We start from the raw sequence: 20,421 nt of genomic DNA, 5'->3' as shown, positions 1-20,421 counted from the left end.
TTAATAACAATCACTCTAAACACTGTGTTACTAATACCAATTTTTCTAAAGACAAAGATACACTTCCGTGCTATAGAATAAGGAAGGGCCTCGCAAAATCTGTAAATAACCTACTCTGTGGCAGGCATCTAGTTGAAACTTCTTATTTTATAGATATGTTAACCCCACCACTAAGAAAACTGGATCCCCTTCACCCCCCACCAGAAGTTTAGTGAATAATGGTAGGAACTAAACCTCCTGGGGCTATGTTCTTTCCATCCCATTTTTTTTTTCCATCCCACTTTTAACATGATTTTATTTCAACCTTGTTCAAGATTCAAAACAGCAGAACTCTATTTCAGATCCTTTAGGTTTATACAATGGAGTTGGAAAAAATACAACCCAGATTCTTCCTCACATTCATTCATATTCATTTACTCATTCATTTAGGATATATTAAATAAGAGACTGCAGTGTGCCATGTATTGTTTTAGGGGAGGAAGGTAATGTCCCTGCCCACCTCCATCCCAGGATTATTAACATATAAACAAATGGGTACAATATGTTATAAGAGCTATGTAGGGGAATAAGGGAACCAAGAAAGAAGTGTTCAGTGTTATGGGTGTTTGGGTGCAGGGTACAGGAAATGCTTCCTTGAGAAGATATGTGCTTAGTCTAGTATGTTTTAAGATGAATAGTCTTAATCTTGCAAAACAATGGCTTGGCCTACGTATTTATATCTGACTTGTGCAAAATATAATTTTAGGGCAATAGTAGTTTTTATTCTGGCCAATTACAGTTATGTAAGAACTTTTGGACCCCTCACATTCTCCCAGGTCCTGCTTATTTTGGACATGTTAGCACTACTTGTTGCAATTTGTTTTCTCAGACTATTGAGACACAGTAACGAGCTTTTGTTCTTGAAGGGACTAGTTGCAACAGCCTTGGAATGTGTTTGTAACATGAAAAGACAAACAGAAACATAAAATGCTACAGTTCAGAATTTGCTTTTTATTAGAGCTGCTACTTTGCTTCAAACTTTAAAACTGTACACAGATAATATAAGAAACAGATAAGTGCAAGTTGCAGAAAGCCTTCTGTGTTGATTGCCCCTCAGGAATCTTAACGTTTGAATATATTTCCCAAGGTCCAATCATGCAATGGGGTGAGCTCCAGAAGGTACAGGGGTCTACCCAGTTGTGTAACCCCATTATTATGAAGAACAGAGTTACAGCATAATTAAATTTTAGGCTACCTTTGAGAACTTGCATAGAAAGTTATATGCTTCGAACAGATAATTTGTAAGCCCAGAGCCATTCAAAATCCAGAGCAGCAATATTCAGCCCAAAGCAGGCTAAAACAAAACTTACTACTTTGTTACAACAGAGAGAATATGCTTTTTACTGGGAAGCTGAATCATAGAAGGGACAGAGACTAAACACTCCATAGATAGCAAGTCCCAGACAGCCTTACTTTCAAAGTGAGTGGGATTGAGCCACCATATGATGCAGGACCTTCCTAGAAAAGCTGCGTGTTGCTCCAGTGTTGCTGTTGCTGTAGCATACAGGCCTCAGAGGAAGTTTTCTTTAGTGAGTTTGGTCAGATGGCCAGCATGAGCTCTGGGGAAGAACAGAAACAACATAGGAATAGAGGTGAAATATGTGAGTGGGGCTGTAACTTTCAGGGGAAGCCGCTGGGACATTTTTCTAGAGACAGTTGGGCCCATATCACATTACACTAAATGTGCACCCAGCATTTAAAAAAAGGTAAAATCAAGTTAAATGAACATCAAATCCTAGAAGTAGAAAAGTGGTCTGTCAGGTTATATGGATAAGGCATGATCAGTCCGACTCTCAGTGGGAGAGTGAATGACAACATTGACCACTTTGATTTTGATTTTGCTGCTGTGTAGAAAGACTCTTGTTATAAGTAGGAATACTGCTGAAAGGGAAGAGAGAACAATACCAAATGCCTGTTGCGGGTAGACACTGTGCTTACTACTTTCTGTGAAAGGTAACAACTTATCTCATTTAAAACAAGCCAATTAGAAGACTGAGAAATTATCAATACCTAGGGTCATCTGACCTTTGCTAGATCTAATGATCAAATTGATTTACTAGAGCAATGATTTTTCTGAATCCATTTCCCCTTGTGTTGTTGTGTATGAAATTGCCAATATCTTCAACAGAGAGAATTGGGAAAGCAGGAAGAATGTGATGTTCAGTTGTGTTTGCAGTACCTACAAGAGCAGTGTGGAGACAGGTGCAATCAACCAAACTTTAGGGACTGGGATGGTGGTGTTTGAGGGGGATCCATACTTGCATTTTGTATTCTTCATATGTTACAATATTGCCAAAAAAACCCTATTTCATTGTGCGTATTGTAAACAACACTTTTTCACAGACCTAACATAAAGTTTTAGTGATGGGGTGCCTGGATGACCCACAGTCAGTTAAGCATCCGACTTCACCTCAGGTTATGATCTCCTGGTTTGTGGGTACAAGCCCCATGTCAGGCTCTGTGCTGACAGCTCAGAGCCTGGAGCCTGCTTCAGATTCTGTGTCTCCCTCTCTCTTTCTGCCCCTCTACCCCCCTCACACTGTGCCTCTCTGTCTCTTTCAAAAATAAATAAACATTTAAAAAAATTTTTTTTAAGTTTTACTGATGTATTGTCTTCTGGTTGTCATAAAAATTACTGAGTTGCAGTAGTTAATGACAAACAGAACCCAGCCAAACTTACTTTTTATTTTTATAATAGAAACAATATATGCCTATTACAGAAAAGTCAAAACAACAAAGAAAATGTTTAAAATAAAAATTAAAAGAACCAATTAACCCATCAATCCAGAAATAAACGCTGGCCAGTTAAAATTTTGATATACCTTTAAGACGTATCATGCATACTGTTTTGTAACTTCTTTTTTTGTTTGAATCATATATTAAAAATATCTTTCCATGGAAATAAAACACACTTCTATAACATCATGTCTAATGTCAGTACAGTAGTCTGTTTGGATTTACCATAATTTATCTAATCCCTTCTTGCTAAATATTTGAACTGTTTTCTTTTTACTAATATAAATAGAACTTTGATGGACACTTATATATAAATCTTTGCCAACAGCACTCAAAATTTCTGGGGAATATAATTTTAGTAAAAAAAAAAAGTGGGCAAAATTTGTTCCTTGAGGATTAAAAAATGAAAATTGGTGTCCATATCTCTAATGTCTAATGAGACAACATCTTTCTCCTAATGCCTGGTCATTTGAATTTTTTCTTTTATAAGGGGTTTTATGTTCTTTGCCCATTTTTCTATTGGGTTTTTTCCTTTTCTTTCTAAGGGCTCTTTACCTATAAAAGATATTAAACCTTTACCTGTCATAATTATCATAAATATTTCTGTAAGTTTTCCATTTGCTCTTTATTTTTATTTTTTGGTAAAAAAATTTATTTTTATATAGTTAAGTGTATCAGTCTCTTCCATTTTATTTCTACCTATTGTATCATGCTTAGGCAGTCTTTTTTCACACCAAGGTTATATAATACTTACAAATTTTTTCTCTTAGTAGTAGACATTCAAGTCAGAATAATATGGCTTTGTATTTTTGTGTTTTCTTTTTCATATAATATTTATTTCATGTCTATCCTAGGATAGACATAATTTTTTCCTAAATATTTTACCAGTTGACTCAATACCATTTTGACTAATCCATCTTCCCCCAGTGCTTCAAAATCCTACCTTTTTGTATTCTGAATTCTTACCTATACTGGAGCTATTTCTGGACTTTTTCTTTTGCTCCATTGATTTGTCTGTCTGTTGCCCCTTCCCTTTTCTTAAAGGGGAACTGAGTTTATTTACCTCCAGGGCAAGACAAACAAACAAGAAATTAAAAAATGGTTCACTGATTCACTAAAGGGGAAAATGGTGGGAGTGGTCTGTCTGTGATAGAAAGGGAGTTCATGATAGTATGCCAATTTAGAATTGAAAACTTGCATTCCAGATTGGACAATGAATCCATGTGTGTGTGTGTGTGTGTGTGTGTGTGTGTGTGTGTACGCGCGCGTGTGTGCATGTTAAAAGTACTGTTGTAGGGCACCTGGGTGACTCAGTTGGTTAAGTGTCTGACTTCGGCTCAGGTCATGATCTCATGGCTGGCAAGTTCGAGCCCCACCTGGGCTCTGTGTCGACAGCTCATAGCCTGGAGCCTGCTACAGATTCTGTGTCTCCCTGTCTCTCTTCCCCTCCCCCACTCATGCTCTGTCTCTCCTTCAAAACTAAAAAAAAAAAAAAAAAAAAAAGAGTGTTTTTCTCTGTAAAAAGCTTCCAAGGAGGTCCAAGTAAAGGCCTGGCATACCATGGACTCTAAAATTTCATTTTGTAAGCTTCCACCTGTGGGTTGTGCAACATTTCAAACTTTTTGTTTTGAAATAATAATAGGCTCACAGGAAGTTGTTTAAAAAATGTGCAGAGACGTCCCATGTACCCTTCACCCAGTCTCCTCCAATGGCAACATCTTCATAACCTGGGTACAGTGTCAAAACCAGGAAAATGACATCGGTACAATCCGTAGAGCTTATTCAGATTTTATATGCACTTGTGTGTGCATGTGTGTGCGTGTGCATGTGTATAAAGTTCTATGAAATTTTGTCATATGTAATTAATGTAATCACAACCACAATCAAAATATAGAACTGTCCCATCACCACAAAGCTCACACTAACCCCTGTCACCCCCATTTGTAACTCCTGGCAACAATAAACTAATCTCCATCTCTGTAATTTTGTTATTTCAAGATTGTTATATAAATGGAATCACACAGTATGTAACCCTTTGAGATTTTTTTTGCTCCACATAATTCCCTTGAGATCCATCCAAGTTGTTATACCAGTGGCTTGTTCCTTTTTATTATTGAGTAATATTTAGTGGTGTGAATGTGCCACAGTTTGTTTAGCCATTCACCCGTTGAAGGATATCTGGGCTGTTTCCAGTTTGGGCCTATTACAAATAAAGCTGTTATAGGTTTTTGTGTAAACTTAAGTTTTCATTTCTCTAGGATAAATGCCCAGGAGTGCAATTGCTAAATGCATTTTTAGTTTTATAAGAAACTGCCGAACTATTTTCCAGAGTGACAGACTGCACCATTCTACATTCCCACCAGAAATGTATGAGTGATTCAATTTCTCCACTTCTTTGCCAGCATTTGTTTTTGCCATCTTTCATCATTTTAGCCATTCCGATACATGTGTGCAATATCTCATTGTGGTTTTAATTTGCATTTCCCTGATGGCTAACGATATTGAACGTCTCTTCATGTGTTTTATCTGTCATCTATCTATCCTCTTCAGTGAGATGTCTGTTCATGTCATTTGCCCATTTTCCTAACTGGGTTTTCTTAACTGTTGAATTTTGAGAGTTCTTCTTATAATACACACACACGCGCGCGTGCACAAACACAGTTATATATACACACACTGTATATATAATTAAAAAGCTCTGCAAAGCAATGAAAATCATCAACAAAATGAAAAGGCAACCTACTGAATGAGAGAAAATATTTGCCAATCATACATCTGATAGGTAAATATCCAAAATATTTAGGTGCACCTGGGTGGCTCAGTCAGTTCAATGTCCAACTCTTTTTTTAAATTTTTTTAAAAAGTTTATTTATTTATTTTGAGAGAGAGCGAGAGCAGGGAGGGGCAGAAAGAGAGGAAGAGAGAATCTCAAGCAGGCTCTGCAGTCAACACAGGGCCCGATGCAGGGCTTAAGATCATGATCAAAATCAAGAGTTGAGGGGCGCCTGGGTGGCTCAGTCGGTTAAGCGGCCGACTTCGGCTCAGGTCATGATCTCGCGGTCCGTGGGTTCGAGCCCCGCGTCGGGCTCTGTGCTGACGGCTCAGAGCCTGGAGCCTGTTTCAGATTCTGTGTCTCCCTCTCTCTGACCCTCCCCCGTTCATGCTCTGTCTCTCTCTGTCTCAAAAATAAATAAATGTTAAAAAAAAAATTTTTTTTTAAAAATAAAAAAAAATAATAAAAAAAATAAAAAAATTAAAAAAAAATTAAAAAATAAAAAAAAATAATAAAAAATAAAAATCAAGAGTTGAACCCTTAACCGACTGAGCCACCCACATGCCCCAAGTATCCTACTCTTGATGTCAGCTTAGGTCTTCATCTCAGGATCATGAGTTCAAGCCTCACATTGGGCTCTACACTAGGCCTGGAGCCTACCTTAAAAAAAGTAAAAAAGAAAAATTTTTTTAAGCAAAATATTTAAAGAACTCATATAACTAACAAAAAAAAATCCGATTAAACAATGGGCAGAAGATCTGAAAATTTTCTTCTTTTTCTTTCTTTTGTGAAAGGGGGTGGAGGGGCAGAGAAAGAGGGAGAGAGAGAATCCCAAGCAGGCTCTGTGAGACCATGAGCTGAGCCAAAATCAAGAATCAGACACTTAACCGACTGAGCCACCTAGGTGCCCCTTATCTTTTTCTAAAAGTTTTATATTTTTTATGTTTTAAATTTAAACATGATCCATTTTGAGTTAATTTTTATATAATATAATGTGTTTTAGGTTGAGGTTTTCCATTTTGCCTGTAGCTGTCCAATTATTCCAGCACCATCTATTGAAAAAGCTCTCCTTCCTTCATTGACTTGCTTTTGCACCTTTGTCAAAAATCATTTGGGTATGTTGTTGGGATTATCTGTGGTTCTGTTGTATTGATCTGTGTGTCCACCTGTCCTGTTTATTCTTTTTTATTTTTAGATATTTATAATATGTTTTCCTTCTGGTAAGGTAAGGAAGGTTGTCTCCATCCCTCTTCTTTTTCAGGAATGTTCTTGCTCTGGTGAATCAGTATACCCTAGTGGTAAAGAACTAAGGCTCCAAAAACAAACGGGGGCTTCACCACTCAAGTTGCTATGTGACCTTAGGCAAGCAAACTGAAATGGAAATGGACTTGTGAGAGCTAACTTACTTAATGCCTGTAAAGTGCCATAATATTTGACACATAGTAAATGTGTGAGTCTGGTTGTCTAATGTTGTAATAAAAAACCCAAAAACTTCTTACTTGAAAGAAATAAACTTACTTCCTGCTCATGTAATAGGCCAATGTGGGTGTTCCTGATAAGGTGACTTCCTTGAGCAATTCTCTTCTAAACTGTGACTCAAGGACGGAAACTCCTTAATTCTTACTTCCTTTCTTGTAGCTCCACCATCTCTAGGTCTTTGGAGTATTTTCATTTTGTTGGTGGGAAAAGAGAACAGGGAGCAGAGAAGTGGTTGCAAGGTTTTTTCCTCTGTGTTCCTGAAGTGGAGCTTTCTCCCATATTACACTGGTCAGAATTCAGTCACATGGACCCAACTAGCTGCAAGGAAGGCTGGGAAATGTATTTTGTGTACCCAGGAGAAAAAATAAACACTTGCGAACACACAGAGCAGCAGTCTCTGCCTCTGGAAATGATTAAGAGTGTTAGGGCCTAGAATGAGAAGTCTTTATAAAGGACAGGACATTGAGATGAAACAGGAATGATGAGAGAGTGACAGACACACAAGGATCAGGGGAAATATTTCAAGCAGAAGAAGTATCAAGTCAAAGGCCTCAGTCTGGACTCTTTTTGAATGGGATCTTTCTTACATTTTCCAAACGGTTACTGCTACTATATGGAAAAAGTTACCATGTAAACAAACATCTTTCTGAAGCTCTCTTATTAGTGGTAATTGTTTGCTTGTTTTTTTAGTTGACTCTTGGTTTTCCAGACAATTAGATAGATCATCCTCACATAATGATCAGTTTCTCTTATTTAAAAATATCTATATCTTGTTCATCTTGTCTTATTTCTCAGTTATCTTCCTGAACAGATATAAATAATAGCAACAATAGTGGGGATTTTTTATTGTTCCTGATTTTGTTGAAAATGTAACTGAAGTTTTAACATTAAGTTTGAAATTTGCTGCTTATGTTTTATTGTGGCTTAATTTATACTTTTGTTTTTTGCAAACCAGGAACAGACATCGAATTTTATCAAGTTCTCTTTTGTTCTCTCTCATAGTGATCTTGGATTTTTACTCTTCTGATGCATTTTTGTGGTGAAACTTCTTTATTGATCTCTTCATGTTTAACCATCTATACATTCTTAGAATAAGCCCTTCTTGGTTAGGGTGTGTTATTCTGTTAATATACTACTGGATTTGATTGCTGATATTTCATTTAGGATTTTTTTGCATCAGTTTTCATAAATGATACTGGTCTATATTTTTCTTTTTTTGTGTACAAGTTATCTCAGATTTTGTTCTCAAGGTTATGCTAACTTTGTAAAATGAGTAATAAGGCTCTCCATAGCATTCTATTTTCTTTTTTTTTTTTTTTTTTTTAATGTTTACTTATTTTTGAGACAGAGAGAGACAGAGCTTGAATGGGGGAGGGGCAGAGAGAGAGGGAGACACAGAATTGGAAGCATGCTCCAGGCTCTGAGCCATCAGCCCAGAGCCCGACGCGGGGCTTGAACTCACGGACCGTGAGATCGTGACCTGAGCTGAAGTCGGACACTCAACCGACCGAGCCACCCAGGCGCCCCATAGCATTCTATTTTCTAGAATGGGTTGGATATTATGGATTATGTATGCCTTAAAGTTATGAGACTGGAATCTATCTCCACTCTTTATAGATGAGGAAACTTTGTTTCTCAAGGCTTTATGGGCCAAATGGAAATTTAAAAGCCCAGGCTTCAAAGGCATTTGCTTTCTGCAACAGCCTGTTGTTCCTCTAGCGTGATTAATCATCCCTAACTATTGTAGAGATGTCTTGCAGTTCTTCTCATGTGACAGAGCAGAATTTACAAAAAGCTTCAATAATCTGACATGGAGGGGAAATGAAACTCTTCTATATTTGTGAATTTCCCATATATGATCACCCAGTGGTTAGCTGCCCGTCCCGTTTCAGCCCCCACTGCAGCTTCACTTTTAGACTACGGGGAGTCTTACAATGTCTCTCAAAAATATTTTTTTCTGGTTATGAGACTCTCTGCTGCTACCAAAAACCACTAGAAACTGATGGAAGTCCATTCTTTGAGCTCAAGCCTTCTTGATCCTGAGGCCTAGGAAGAAATGAGATAGAGCAGGTCCCTCTGGTTCTACCCTCCCTGTCCTGTTAGACGCCACAAAACTTTTCCATTATATTTTGAAACATAAATTTCTCCAAAGCCTACTGAGAAAATAATATTCTCCCTCTATCTGCTGGCATCAAGCTCACTCCATAGAAACAATGACTCTCTGTGGCTGTACAGCAGCTTTTGGTCTTTTTTTGTCTTGCTCAGAGAGCCCAGGAGCAAAATTAAAGAGCTTTAATAGCTGTTCTTTGTCCCTCTTCCACCTAACAAAGATCATTCTGTTTATTTTAACCACTTAATATCAAAATCCTTTAAAATGTAAAGAGGACAGATCCTCTAAGAAAAAATCAAAATGGCCAATAAGCATATAAAAAGATAACTAACCTCATTAAGCAATCAGGAAAATGCAAATTTAAACTACAGTGAGGTATTACTACATAGCCACCAGAATGGCTAAAAAGAAAGGCAATACCAAGTATTAGTGAGGATGGACAGTTACTGGAACTTACCTAATGTTGTGGATTGGAGTGCCAATTTGGAAGACCATTTAACTATCTGTTAAAGCTAAAAATGTGTATATTCTATGACCCAACAATTCTATTACTATGTATATATTCACATGTCCCAAGAGGCATGTACAAGGGTATTCATAGGCAAAAACTGCAAATAATCCATTGTTAATCAAGAGAAAAAGTGGATAAATTATTAATGCATAGGATAAAATACCACATTGTAACAAAAATGAATAAACTACAGCTATGTGTAGCAACATAGATGAATCTAATAAACATGAGGGTATAGACTGTGTTCTCTTTCTTTACCTAGGTGGTGTTTTTTGCAAATTTTTAGGCTATATATTTATTTTGTGTACTGTTCAGTGTATTTCACAATGGAAAGGTTTAAAATGTGTGTGTGTACACATATATACAGTATACACATTCCAAACTCCTGAATAGTATATTGAGCATAATTTTATCTTTTCTTAATAATTTAGAGGCACTATAATAAACACTGTTACTATGGAACTGTAATACAGTTGATTTATGTGGGATTTTTTGTGCTAACTTTAAATTACTCCAAATCCAGGATTTTAAAATTCTTATATATGCTTCTGAGTCAGAAGTAGTTTTGAGGGGCGCCTGGGTGGCGCAGTCGGTTAAGCGTGCGACTTCAGCCAGGTCACGATCTCGCGGTCCGTGAGTTCGAGCCCCGCGTCAGGCTCTGGGCTGATGGCTCGGAGCCTGGAGCCTTTTCCGATTCTGTGTCTCCCTCTCTCTCTGCCCCTCCCCCGTTCATGCTCTGTCTCTCTCTGTCCCAAAAATAAATAAAAAACGTTGAAAAAAAATTTTTTTTAAAAAGAAGTAGTTTTGAATTATCTTCTGAGTGATAGAAATTGTGTCTTTTATGTCAGTTGTAGTTATCTCTGCTTTCCAGTGAAATACATGATGCAATGAATATGAATATGTATTGTCTTGTTTATGTTAGAAAGATCTTAAAAACACAAAGAGATAAAATTCCTCTAGATGATTTCCAGAAAAAAATTAGCCAATTTTATGACTTATCCAATGTATCATTGTGATGACATTATTCACAGGAGAAGGTCTTCTTCCTTCTGAAAGATACTTTTATGGATGTAGAAACACCATTCGTTTAAAGCCAGCATAATAGGACTTCTCAGAAACCAAGGAGGGAGTTTCTAGGAGTGATCAGCCTCATCAAATGTAGACAAATCCAGAGAGGCATGAGGACTGCAAACAATCTGTGGAAGGAAAACCAGGTAGCAGAGGGTTAGAGAGAATGAGGGTTGTAGAATTTAGGGTATGGTGTGGAACAAGAAAAAAGAATGGAAGTAAGACAAGTAGAGACATTTTTCAAGATGAGACCTGTGTATATTTAATGTAGTTGAATGGATCCAGTGGAAGAAGCAATAATTGATTAAGCCAGGCTTCAAAGGAGACTTATGATAAAGTTGATAAAATCAACAACCTAGGTAGAAGGATTAATCTTGCAAAAGTAACAGAGAGAGAGAGAAAGTGAGAGAGAGAGAGAGAGTGTGTATGTGTGTGTGTGTGTGTGTGTGTGTGTGTAGATCTGTGGGAACAGAGAAGACAGAGGAGTTGTCAGCTAATGAGTATAAACACCAAGAGTGTAGGGATCTTCTGTTTTCATCCCTAATGTATCCCATGCCTCTAGAACAGTGACTGACATATAGAAAGCACTAAGAAATATTTGTTGGATGAATAGACTTTGACATCTAATCAATCTCAATTTAAGCCCCAGCTCTTCCACTTGCATTCTGTGGGAACTTGAACAATTTCTTTACTCTGCTAAACCTCAGCCTTACTATTTATAAAATGAGAGTAACAGTATAGAATGTGTTTCTAGACATGTATGTAACACAAAGCTTTACTCTGAGCTGTTATGACTTTATTATATTATACTTAAATTAAGCTCAATGCTTGGCAAAGTGCTTTATACCAAGCAGTTGCTCTCTGAATGATGTTTTAATTGAATTTTTTTTTTATTTTTTTTTCAACGTTTTTCATTTATTTTTGGGACAGAGAGAGACAGAGCATGAACGGGGGAGGGGCAGAGAGAGAGGGAGACACAGAATCTCAAACAGGCTCCAGGCTCGGAGCCATCAGCCCAGAGCCTGACGCGGGCCTCGAACTCACGGACCGCGAGATCATGACCTGGCTGAAGTCGCACGCTTAACCGACTGCGCCACCCAGGCGCCCCTTAATTGAATTTTTATACTTAACTGTAAGGAATAAACTTGCATTAATGCAAATCACAATCTTTAATTTTTTTTTTAATATTTTCTAGCTGTGGGGACTTAATTTTGTCAGGATAACATAAAAGACATATTTTTGCAAAATTATAAAAATAACTTTTTCTAAAAGTTGGTAATAAAAATTAATTTAAGTTTTGGGCACGTGGATGGCTCAGTCAGTTAAGCAGTAGACTCATGATTTCTGCTCAGGTCTGATCTCACAGTTTGCAATATCGAGCCCCATGTCGGTCTCTGCACTGACGGTGTGGAGCCTGTTTGGGATTCTCTCTCTCCCTCTCTCTCTCCCCCCTTGTGCGTTGTCTCTCTCAAAATAAATAAATTTTTTAAAAAATTCTTTAAAATTTTAAGTTTTAAAATATTTTGTTCTTCAGCTCTTAGATTCAAATGCATAGCATTACATTCTGGCATGTTCTCTAACTTCATCAGTTAGGAAGGCAGCTATAGTAGAACAGGGCTAAAAGGTAGCTTTTTAGGATAGAAGGAGAAATGTACGTGTATATATAGAGTATAGAGGGGAAGGCAGTGTCAACTTTCCTGATAGAAAATTCTAAAGCATAAAGTAAATAACTTTTCTGAATATTGATTATATCTAAATTAATAATGGAAAAAAGTAGTGTTTTCATGGTGCCTTCTAAGTTTAAAACTTGACTGCCCGCTTCTCATGTGAACATCTACATTTGTTGCCATAGGGATTGCCCCCCAAGACTCCTACTTTGGCCTTAAATGGTATAATTGCTATTGTTATAGACATCAGAAAAATCCTGACTTGTGACTAAGAGATAACCATTACCAAAACCACACTAAGTGCATTTACAATTTTAACTCCTTGGAAACAGATAATGGTAAAGTAGTATTACATTATTTATTGTTTCTCAGAAGTCAGCATCCCAAATCTCACAACCATTTCTTGATTAGTTATAGCTGAAAACATTTTATGATTAATTTACTATATGCTTTTTGCCCTACAGAAACTTACATTTTGGAGACTCTGACGTAAACATATAGGACATACTAATACAAATAGCTCTAGCAAGAATTCAAACCACTATCAAGACTACATGTAGTTGTAAAGTTTACTTAGTAGCACCAAAAAAAAAAAAAAAAAAAAGTAATAAGGTGGTAGCTCTGAGGAAATCAAAGTGAAAGAAAAAATTTTTCTAAAGATAAGGTGGACTTGAATAAGTTAGTAGGCCAGAAAAAAGGAGCAAGTGAAGGGCTCCTGGATGGCTCAGTTGGTTAAGCGTCCAACTTCAGGTCATGATCTCATGGTTCATGAGTTGGAACCCCGCTTGGGGCCCTGTGCTGACAGCTCAGAGTCTGGAGCCTGGTTCAGATTCTGTGTTTCTCTCTCTCTCTACCCTTACCCCGCTCACACTCTGTCTGTCTCTCAAAAATAAACATTTAAAAAAAAATTTTTTTTTTTTTAAAGAAAGGAGCCAGTGAAGTGGGGAGATCTTGAGAAAGAAGTCATGGAATAAGGTCCTAGAAGTTGAAAGAAATGTGATCAAAGACACAGAGATAGCCTTGGAAAGGAGAAGACAATGGGAAAAGAAAGAAGGGTGGGGTGAAAATAGAAGAAAGTTTGAGTTGAAGAGTGCCTGGATGGCTCAGTCAGTTAAGTGTCTGACTCTTGGTTTCACCTCAGGTCATGATCTTACTCTTCATGAGTTCAAGCCCTGCCTTGGGCTCTGTGCTGACAGTGTGGAGCCTGCTTGGGATTCTCTCTCCCTGGCTTTCTGCTCCTCCCCCTGCTCATGCTTGCTCACTCAATCTCTCTCTATCAAAAATAAATAAATAAACATAAAGAAAAAGAAAAGAAAATTTGGGTTGAGAACAGAAGTCATATGGAATGGCATCCACTGGGGGCCTTGGAACATATCCCCCGTGAATAAGGGGGGAGGGGGGACTGCTGTATTTAAGTTAGGAGGCAAGGTAAGTGCCAAGAGCAAGGTAAGGCTAAGAAGGAAAGATAGGTTGGCAGCTTGAGAAAAGTGACAAGAGGTTTACAAAGACTATTGTAGAGTGTTCAATAGAATATCAACATGAGATGACTTAAAAGGAATTTAGTGTGTTTGTGAAGGCTCCTAAGATCAAAGACCATGTTCTGTAATATCTTGCAATGACAGGAAGAAGCAACAGAAAAGGCAAATGCTGGGGTTTACTCATGGTGGGATATTTCAGAGCTCTGGTGAGTGTCTTGGGCATCCTGGTACTTCGGCTGGGTACTGGAATAGAGGAGATAACATCAAGAGATTTATTTAGTTAGCAAATATTATTTACATATTAATATTTGTGTACAAATATTATATAGTAATATAGCAATCCCCCCCTTATTCATGGGGGATATGTTCCAAGGCCCCCAGTGGAGGCCTGAAAATGTGGATAATACTGAACCCTATATATACTATGTTTTTTCCTATACATGCATACCTGTGATAAAGTTTAACTTATAAATTAGGCACAGTAAGAGATTAACAGCAATAAGTAATAATAAAATAGAACAATTACAATAAAAATTATGTGTATGTGGTCTCTCTCCCTCAAAATATCTTATTATACTGTACTCACCCTTCTTGGGATGATGTGAAAAGTTGAAATGCCTACTTGATGAGATGAGGTGAGGTGAGGTGAATGACCTATGTGTTATGACTTAGGCAACTGATGATTTATCAGAAGGAGAATCATCTGCTCCTGGGCCATGGTTGACTGTGGGTAACTGAACCCCAGAAAGCAAAACTGCAGATAAGGGGGACTACTGTATCCATCAACTTAGTAGTTTTTATTATCCTATTTCTGGAAACAGTTCCTTGACTTATAGCCTCAATCTTGATTTCTCTTTTGATTTCAGAGCCCAGCCTTCCCCCTATAGGGCATCTCTGCTTTAATGTTCCATGCCTACAATTAAATGATTTATTTTCCTTAAAAAAAAAAAAATTTTTTTTAAAGAGTGGGGGCGCCTGGGTGGCTCAGTCTGTTAGGTGTCCGATTTCAGCTCAGGTCATGATCCCGCAGTTCGTGGGTTTGAGCCCTGCGTCAGGCTCTACTGACAGCTCAGAGCCTGGAGCCTGCTTCGGATTCTGTGTCTCCCTCTCTTTGCCCCTTCCCCGCTCATGCTCTGTCTCTCAAAGATGGATAAACGGGGGTGCCTGGGTGGCGCAGTCGGTTAAGCGTCCGACTTCAGCCAGGTCACGATCTCGCGGTCCTTGAGTTCGAGCCCCGCGTCAGGCTCTGGGCTGATGGCTCGGAGCCTGGAGCCTGTTTCCGATTCTGTGTCTCCCCTCTCTCTCTGACCCTCCCTCGTTCATGCTCTGTCTCTCTCTGTCCCAAAAATAAATAAAAAACGTTGAAAAAAAAAATAAAGATGGATAAACGTTAAAAAATAAAATAAAATAAAAAATAAAAGATTTATCTTCTTCCCAAGACTATTTTTCTACTGATTACCCCATTTCTGTTAATAATGTTAATACCTGTCTAGTCTCCCAGGTCTGACATTTGAGTCATCTCCGACATTTCCTCTCCCTTCCTTAATGTGTCATCAAGTATTGTCCTTAAATACTTCCACCAAAATATTTCTCCTGGCTTTTCTTCCTTTCCTTTGCCAAGGTAATAATTCAGGCTGTTGTCATTCCATAGTGGTACTTCTGTGCCCTTTCAACTGGTTTCCCTCCCTCTAGGCACTACTCAATCCAGTCAGTCTTACATACCACACCCAGATTAATCTTTATAAAAGGTCAATTTTCTGAGTCATTCTCATCTCAGAACCCTTCAAGGAGCTATGGTAGAGTCCCTAAGGAAACAAGAAGACCCTAGAGGACATTATGTTCTAATGAGAAAAGGGCAGTTTATATAGTCTGGAAGAGATGCTGATTTAGAGAAGGCTTCGCTCAAGAGTGATGAGAGAAGAGAATGGATGCAAGAAAGATGAGATACATCAGGGTTTAGGAGATAGGTTGAAGAGGAATAGGTGATGCCAAGGAGACTCAGGAAAGTTAGAGGAGTTGGAAGAGAGCTAGGGTAGAGTGTTTCACAGAGGCCAAGATGGAAGAGGATGTCAAGTAACAGACTGATAAGGTGGACTCTTGACAAGAGTCCATCAGATTTGGTAATTAGGGTGTCAGAATTAAGAGCAGTTTTATGGGACTATATGGACACTATGGAGGGTTGAGAAATAAAGAAATAGAGATAAGGAGCATAGGTTTCCTTTTTAAAATGTTGGTTAAGAAGAGAAACAATGCTGAAGATAAAGAGAGATGAACTTAAAATTTTCCCCCCAAGGAAAGAGACTTGCACTACATTATAGCCTCAGGTTAGAGATTTCAGTGGTGAAGGAGAGCTTGGTATTAGAAAGAGGGAAGACGACTGACTGAGCAAGATCTCCAAGGAGGTCTGAGGAGATCCAATCTAATGAGAAAAAAGTCTTTGTACATTTATAATCATCCTCTTGCTATATACATGCTAATTCTGACTGTATGTATGTTATGGTTGTATATGGTTAAGGTGATGATGCATTATGAAATGACTATATGAATTTTTGCAACTTGAAGGGGTAGAATGGATGAATCATTTTGGAAAATGTAAGGAGTTGCTAATAACCCCAGCTTGAACATGCTAAATCATTCATTAAAGTTCAAAGGTATCATTCACTATTGCCATTGAAATCAGCTGAGGATTAAGAATATTTTCGGACTGAGAAGTGGGATTCTGAATTTTAACTGTCTTAAAGACTTTATTTTATTTTATTTATTTTGAGAGGGAGAGATTATGAGTGGGGGAGCAGCAGAGAGAGAGGGAGAGAGAGAGAATCCTAAGCAGGCCCCATGCCCAGCATGGAGCCCGAAATGGGCTCAATCTTATGACCGTCAGATCATGACCTGAGCCAAAATCAAGAGTCAGACACTTCACCAACTGAGCCACCCAGGCATCCCTGAATTTTAACTGTCTTAATTCTCTCTCTTCATCCATAATTGCCAGGTAGTCCATGGATACATGGCATTATTGGTGTCAAATTTGCAGTATTTGCAATGCTGATATCATGCTTCAACCACAAGTAGTTGGTTAGAAAAATATATGGTCCTAAATTTTAAAAAAGATATGGTCCTAATTATAAACATTATAAGTATAATATTATAAATATTAATTATTTAAATATAGGAAATAATATGAGAAAAATGAAAGATCATAATACTTTACTATTTAGGTTTTGAGTACCTGGTGTGTTCCAGGCATTGTTGTATATACTCTTTAAAATATTAAAAAAATATGTTTTTAATTGTGAAATAATGTTTTTTTTAACTTTTTTTTTTTTTTAATTGAGAGACAGAGAGACACAGAGTGTGAGCATGGGAGGGGCTGAGATACAGGAGACACAGAATCTGAAGCAGGCTCCAAGCTCTGTGTTGTCAGCACAGAGCCCAACGTGGGGCTTGAACCCACAAACTGCGACATCATGACCTGAGCCGAAGTCGGATGCCCAACCGACTGAGCCACCCAGGCACCCTGTAAAATCATTTTTAAAATGATATCTGATAGAAGGTTACAGCTTGAGCACTAAAAGGAAAGTAAAAGAGGAACAAAATATGTTCCAGTAGTTTCTACTCCAGTATTAACAGAAATTAGTCCATAAATGAGATGGCAAATATTAGTGCAACTTTTATCTGATAGCTATTTTACTACAGATAAACTAAAACTTAAAAATTAGTTTTGCAGTTGATAAAAATAAAAAGAACCCTATATTTCATATTTTAAAATCTTCTACTTGTTCCTTATATGTCTTTTTAACAAACTATTTGACTGAACATAGTATAATTTGGTCTGTAAATTGGTATATAACTAATTATTAACATAAGCAATCTAGAAAGACTATTTGGTAATGTATAATCTAAATTCAATCTTCAGGTTCGGGGCACCTGGGTGGCTCAGTTGGTTAAGCTTCCGACTTCAGCTCAGGTCTTGAGCTCGCGGTCCCTGAATTCAAGCCCCGTGTAGGGCTCTGTGCTGACAGCTTAGAGCCTGGAGCCTACTTCAGATTCTGTGTCTCCGTCTCTCTCTCTGCCCCTCCCCGGCTCGTGTTCTCTCTCTCTCTCTCTCTCTCTCTCTCTCAAAAATAAATAAACATTTAAAAAAATTAAAGAATAAATAGATAAATAAATTATATCTCCAGGTTAAGATGAAAGCAGCCATCCATCTGGCTCTATTTCTTTCACTGTAATCAAATTAAATTTGTACTTTATATATCCATCTAACAAAAATGTGCTGAACTCCTATCATGGGAAAAGCACTGTCCTAGGCCCTGTAAAATATTTAAACAGACATTTTTACTTATTATTTGCAGTTCTAAACTTATTTCCATCTGTGAGGGAAACACTTTATTATATCAGTTATCTATCCCGACTGGCCTCTTTACATCTAATTTGTATATCTCACAAATTTTGATTCATCTTTCTTCTGCAGTAAGTCTCCCTTTTATCCCTGTCCACTAACAAATCTTTTCCCAGAGGTAACTAGTGTGTTATTTTTCTGTATATCCTTCCAGATGCATTTTATGTATCAAGCAAATGCATATATGTATTTAACTCCCAAACATATTTTTAGGCATCTTTAAAAAAATTTTTTTAATGTTTATTTATATTTGAGAGACAGAGAGAGAGAGAGAGAGAGCATGAGCAGGGGAGGGGCAGAGAGAGAGGGAGACACAGAATCCGAAGCAGGCTCCAGGCTCTGAGGTGTCAGCACAGAGCCCCATGTGGGGCTCAAACTCATGGGCCGCCAGAGCTGAAGTCAAACACTTAACCGACTGAGCCACCCAGGTGCCCCATATTTTTAGGCATCTTGTCTTTTTTTTTCAACTTCCTCATTCTTTCTTATGTTTGTATAGTATTCCATTGTATGGACATATCATTTATTTAGTTATGGACATTTCCATTAATTTTAAAATATTTAATTTTAATATTAGTCTATTCCTAACAAAGACAAATAGTCTTCTACTCAAATATATTTGTGGATATCTTCCTAGAGGATGGAACGTCTATGTGTATTTGTAATTTTGAATAAATAGTGTCAATTTGCCCTTCATAGAAGTTGTGCCTATTTCCCCGTAGACTTATCAACAAATGATGGTGATCTGTGCAAATCCTGATGAAAAATGTTACCCTTAAAAATGTAGTTTTAATTTGCATTTCTCTTATTATGAGTGAGGTTGAGCTTCTTTTTGTCTTTTAAAGCCATTTGTATTTCCTTTTCTGTTTCTCTTGGGTTGTGATTTGTTATTATTAAGAATTTATAGGGGCACCTGGGTGGCTCAGTCGGTTGAGCGACTGACTTCGGCTCAGGTCATGATCTCACGGTTTGTGAGTTCGAGCCCCACATCAGGCTTGGTGCTGACAGCTTGGAGCCTGGACCCTGCTTCTGATTCTGTGTCTCCCTCCCTCTCTGCCCCTCCCCTACTCAGGCGCTGTCTCTCTTTGCCTCAGAAATAAAACATTAAAAAAAAATTTTTTTTTAAGAATTTATATATTTATATATTTAGTATATAATTTACATATTAGATAAATGCCTTTGTCAGTGAGTTGTAAGTATGTTTTTCCCAGTTTGAAAATTGTCTTACAACTTTGTAGTAGCTTTTGTCATGCAAAAAATTTTAACTTTTAGTTTATAGAATTATTTTTATAGATGGGCTTTGTGTTTTACTTAGGCTTTTCCCCCTCTGAGATAATTTTAAAAGTTCTCCATGGAGTCCTTTAGTACTTTTATTATTAATATATGTTCTTAATCATTGTAAGTTCTAAATTGTTTAGTGCATAAGATCAAGTTCCCTGTTTCAATTTATATCTAAGTTAGATTACCAAATCAATCCCATGAAATATAGAATAGTAGTAAGGAGCGTGGATTTTGGAGTTGATAATTTGGGTTTTTCTGTTTCTGGGCTGTATGATCTTGGGTATGCTGCTTAATTAACCTCTGTTAGCTTCAACAGCTTTGTCTGTAAAATGGAAATAATAAATAATACTTAGTTTGTTGTGAGAATTGGGAGATGATTCATTTAAAGCCCTTAGTTAGCACAATGCTTCACAAGCTGGAATCATTCATTAAATGTAAACTATTGTGATAATGATGATGGCCATAGACTATTCTTTCAACTGCTACTACCATCCCATAATTTCACAGCTTTAATCACAAGGGGTTGAATAAAAAAATGCATCCCAAATTTGCCAACATTACCACTTTAGTGTCAAGAATCCAGTCTCCTCTAAGCATAGTTCTCAACCTTGGCAGTACATTAAAATCACCTGAGTAGATTTTTCAGTTCCAGATGCCTAGGTCCCTACCCCTAGATATTGGTCTAGGGGTATGGCTCAGGTATCAGTATTCTTCAAAAACTCCTCTGGTGATTTCAATGGGCAGCTAAGGTTTAGAACCATTAATGTAACACTGGGCCAGTGGCTTCAGATATTAAGGAAAACATATTGTTTCTAAAGAACAATATACAGAAATTGTTTATAAGTCAGATGCCATGAATTAGTTAGGAAGACATTGAAAAGAGAAC

The sequence above is a fragment of the Neofelis nebulosa genome, chromosome 7, assembly GCF_028018385.1.
Source record: "Neofelis nebulosa isolate mNeoNeb1 chromosome 7, mNeoNeb1.pri, whole genome shotgun sequence".
NCBI classification, from domain to species: domain Eukaryota; kingdom Metazoa; phylum Chordata; class Mammalia; order Carnivora; family Felidae; genus Neofelis; species Neofelis nebulosa.
This window is presented reverse-complemented; position numbering follows the sequence as displayed.